We start from the raw sequence: 5,000 nt of genomic DNA, 5'->3' as shown, positions 1-5,000 counted from the left end.
ATACAAACCACCAGCGAGAACCGCTGGGGCGACCGAGCAGCAGACGGCGTCGCGGCGCCGAGTGCCGGGCGGCGGCGCATCCTCAACGCACACAGTCCTCAGTCGGACCAGCACACTGCAGATGTCCACCGCGCTTCGCACCGGGCCCGCGAGGACCCACTTTGGCCGCCCGGCGCCGCGCGCAGGGTGCCCCGGCGCGCAGCTGCGCCGCCTGCCGCGTCCGTCGGCCGGCGCGCCTGCCACTGGGCGCCCCCACCAGCCGGCTGTAGCGCGTGCGCCCACGCACCGCGCGGCCAGCACGCCGGGCGGCCCCCCCTCACCGGCCGGGGACGGTCCCACCCAGCCACCGCCGCGTATCGCTTCACACACAGATTTGCCCTTACTGATTTACCTCCAGCAACAACAACCGCACCACAATGGGTTTACCAGTTGTTCATTTGCGTAACGTCACCAGCAAACGTAGACGTCCATCCCAGTTTGCAAATGCAACGATTATTGCATACCTGTCTGTTAGGTGTCACGACACACTACGTCTGCCCACATACACGCAACAAAATGTGCACGACTAGAGAACACGTGGGAGGTGGCCCCCTACGTATGCGATGTCCATTACGAGACCGACTGTCAACCAGCATCTGTACCATGTCGCAGATGTGGAACGCGGTGCACCATGCTATCACACTGTGTGAGAAGAGACGACTACGTTTGAATACACGCGCCACTACATCAACAGACGGCTCATGCTGATCGCCATCCAGGGCGTCCGTTAATCCCACACGTCTCTATGGCGTACCACACTGCAATGTAGCTGTTATGGGGAGACGGCACGTGGCTGAGTGCACAACATTTGGACCGTATGGTTCGCTGTTGTTGGGCGCAGTCGTTGTACGGTCACACATGTGCCACAGCGTATCATGCAGTACATACGGACCTATGTGCAGTACAATGTGAGGGTTAAGCTTACGACATCAGCGGACAGTGGACACAGGCCGTACCACGACGTAGACTGAGCGCTTCGACATGCGAATGCCAGTGAACAGCTGCGAAGGGCATTGAACACGCAAGCACCTGAACGACCAGCGTGCGAAGGCAGGGGGGAGGGTGGGGGCGATGTACATCCTGCAGTCGTCCACATTACAGTGTACAGCGGGAGCATGTAAAAAGTAAGCAACACTTGCGAAGTGTTGAACATGAAACGATACACAAGAGGGTGGGCGGTGCGAGTAGCGAACTATATTCAGAGGGTTGTGGTTAGACAACACTGGATTAATGTAACGTGTCATATGCCAATTACAGAGCAGGTTAAGGCACAACTTGGGTTAGGTTAAGGCACAACGTGGGTTAGGTTAAGGCACAACTTGGGTTAGGTTAAGGCACAACGTGGGTTAGGTTAAGGCACAACGTGGGTTAGGTTAAGGCACAACGTGGGTTAGGTTAAGGCACAACGTGGGTTAGGTTAAGGCACAACGTGGGTTAGGTTAAGGCACAACGTGGGTTAGGTTAAGGCACAACGTGGGTTAGGTTAAGGCACAACGTGGGTTAGGTTAAGGCACAACGTGGGTTAGGTTAAGGCACAACGTGGGTTAGGTTAAGGCACAACGTGGGTTAGGTTAAGGCACAACGTGGGTTAGGTTAAGGCACAACGTGGGTTAGGTTAAGGCACAACGTGGGTTAGGTTAAGGCACAACGTGGGTTAGGTTAAGGCACAACTTGGGTTAGGTTAAGGCACAACTTGGGTTAGGTTAAGGCACAACTTGGGTTAGGTTAAGGCACAACTTGGGTTAGGTTAAGGCACAACTTGGGTTAGGTTAAGGCACAACTTGGGTTAGGTTAAGGCACAACTTGGGTTAGGTTAAGGCACAACTTGGGTTAGGTTAAGGCACAACTTGGGTTAGGTTAAGGCACAACGTGGGTTAGGTTAAGGCACAACGTGGGTTAGGTTAAGGCACAACGTGGGTTAGGTTAAGGCACAACGTGGGTTAGGTTAAGGCACAACGTGGGTTAGGTTAAGGCACAACGTGGGTTAGGTTAAGGCACAACGTGGGTTAGGTTAAGGCACAACGTGGGTTAGGTTAAGGCACAACGTGGGTTAGGTTAAGGCACAACGTGGGTTAGGTTAAGGCACAACGTGGGTTAGGTTAAGGCACAACGTGGGTTAGGTTAAGGCACAACGTGGGTTAGGTTAAGGCACAACGTGGGTTAGGTTAAGGCACAACGTGGGTTAGGTTAAGGCACAACGTGGGTTAGGTTAAGGCACAACGTGGGTTAGGTTAAGGCACAACGTGGGTTAGGTTAAGGCACAACTTGGGTTAGGTTAAGGCACAACGTGGGTTAGGTTAAGGCACAACTTGGGTTAGGTTAAGGCACAACTTGGGTTAGGTTAAGGCACAACTTGGGTTAGGTTAAGGCACAACTTGGGTTAGGTTAAGGCACAACTTGGGTTAGGTTAAGGCACAACTTGGGTTAGGTTAAGGCACAACTTGGGTTAGGTTAAGGCACAACTTGGGTTAGGTTAAGGCACAACTTGGGTTAGGTTAAGGCACAACGTGGGTTAGGTTAAGGCACAACGTGGGTTTGGTTAAGGCACAACGTGGGTTAGGTTAAGGCACAACGTGGGTTAGGTTAAGGCACAACGTGGGTTAGGTTAAGGCACAACGTGGGTTAGGTTAAGGCACAACGTGGGTTAGGTTAAGGCACAACGTGGGTTAGGTTAAGGCACAACGTGGGTTAGGTTAAGGCACAACGTGGGTTAGGTTAAGGCACAACGTGGGTTAGGTTAAGGCACAACGTGGGTTAGGTTAAGGCACAACGTGGGTTAGGTTAAGGCACAACGTGGGTTAGGTTAAGGCACAACGTGGGTTAGGTTAAGGCACAACGTGGGTTAGGTTAAGGCACAACGTGGGTTAGGTTAAGGCACAACGTGGGTTAGGTTAAGGCACAACGTGGGTTAGGTTAAGGCACAACGTGGGTTAGGTTAAGGCACAACGTGGGTTAGGTTAAGGCACAACGTGGGTTAGGTTAAGGCACAACGTGGGTTAGGTTAAGGCACAACGTGGGTTAGGTTAAGGCACAACGTGGGTTAGGTTAAGGTAGAAATTGCGTTACATTGCGGTACAAATTGCGTTACATTGCGGTACAAATTGCGTTACATTGCGGTACAAATTGCGTTACATTGCGGTACAAATTGCGTTACATTGCGGTACAAATTGCGTTACATTGCGGTACAAATTGCGTTACATTGCGGTACAAATTGCGTTACATTGCGGTACAAATTGCGTTACATTGCGGTACAAATTGCGTTACATTGCGGTACAAATTGCGTTACATTGCGGTACAAATTGCGTTACATTGCGGTACAGATTGCGTTACATTGCGGTACACATTGCGTTACACATTGCGGTACACATTGCGTTACACATTGCGGTACACATTGCGTTACACATTGCGGTACACATTGCGGTACACATTGCGTTACACATTGCGTTACACATTGCGGTACACATTGCGGTACATTGCGGTACACATTGCGGTACATTGCGGTACACATTGCGTTACATTGCGGTACACATTGCGTTACATTGCGGTACACATTGCGTTACATTGCGGTACAAATTGCGTTACGAATTTGGTTAAGTTAAGGTGCAAAATGGGTTAGGTTAAGGTGCGAAATGGGTTGGATTACAGTACACAACGTGGTAAGAGAGTGTGTTGGGGGGGGGGGGGGGCCGAGGTTCGTTGGTAGTGATCATTGTAAGTGAATGTCTGAGGCAGCTTCAGTATGTCACAGCAGTTATGTCTCGTCAGGATGCGCTTTTCGCTCGTGACTGGAGGCGCGCCGCGTCTGTGGTTGCGGCAAGGGAGCGGCAGACCTGTGTGATTCATTCCTGCCATTGTTTCTGTGCCGTAACAGGAGGCAGTGTGGTGGTGTTGGGTGCACCCCTGTGTAGGACATGTGTGGGTGTTGGTGGCTTATCTGAGCAATTGTGGATGTCGGACGGGTGGGATATTCTATTTTAGAATTGGACCCCCTGGTGTGGTTATCATAGTGTGGATGGTGTACTGTGGCGGAGAGGATGCACCGGACGTTGGTCCATGCTGGTGCTTACATATTGTATCTGTGTCTGTTACAGGCAGAGAGTAATGTGTGATAGAGTGTCTCGCTGATGTGTGGTTCATATTGTGTGCACAGACTTACAGCATGTATAGGGACAGCGGGAATTTGGCATATTGGATATAACTCTTCGTGAAACGCAAGATATAGGGGTGGATTGCAACGTACGAGTGCGGGAAGAGTCCGCCGTTCATCCGCTGGAGTTGCGATTTCGGCGGTTGGGGTGGGGCACGTGCGGGTGCGGGTGGAGTGATTGTCGGTTGACTACTTCGTGCGACGCAGGCACTGGCGTTCGGGTTCCTGTGGTGGACAGATTATGCAGGCTTTGTGGGTGGCGTCGGAAAATGGGTACTGTGGGACCTAGCGATGTCGTAGTCGGGGTGGCGTCTCATAGATGGCGGTATCGTCGGTGCAGCAGGTCATGTTTCGGGAGACTTGCAGATGGCGGTATTTAGTTTTCGTGTTGCGCGCGACATGGTGGACGTAGTGTCGTCCGATTCGCGTAGATGGGGCTATTGCATGTGGTTTCGTCACATTGTCATAGATGGCGATGCTGTGGTTTGGCAGTATGGTTGGTGTAGTTCCGTTGGATTCCTGTAGATGGAGGTGTCGTTTCTGGGCCAGACGGCAATGTAGTTTGGTCACATTCTCATAGATGGCTGTGTTGTGTCTGTGGGTGGCGGTGTCAGCGTCGTCCCATAGAGGGCGGTATGGTCTGTTTATTGTGGACGTTGATGTCAGGACCAGAGGGCGCGCGCGAATCGTTGCCCATGCGTTATTCACGCACGAACACTTCTGAATATTTTCCTACCCTCCTATTACTCGTTGTAGATACATGACAATGATAAACGCCCTCAACGAAGGACAGCCAATTGCAGACTTCAAAACA

Source organism: Schistocerca cancellata, unplaced genomic scaffold (genome assembly GCF_023864275.1).
Source record: "Schistocerca cancellata isolate TAMUIC-IGC-003103 unplaced genomic scaffold, iqSchCanc2.1 HiC_scaffold_617, whole genome shotgun sequence".
Lineage (NCBI taxonomy): Eukaryota > Metazoa > Arthropoda > Insecta > Orthoptera > Acrididae > Schistocerca > Schistocerca cancellata.
The sequence above is the reverse complement of the archived record's forward strand: the minus strand, read 5'-3'. Positions refer to the sequence as shown.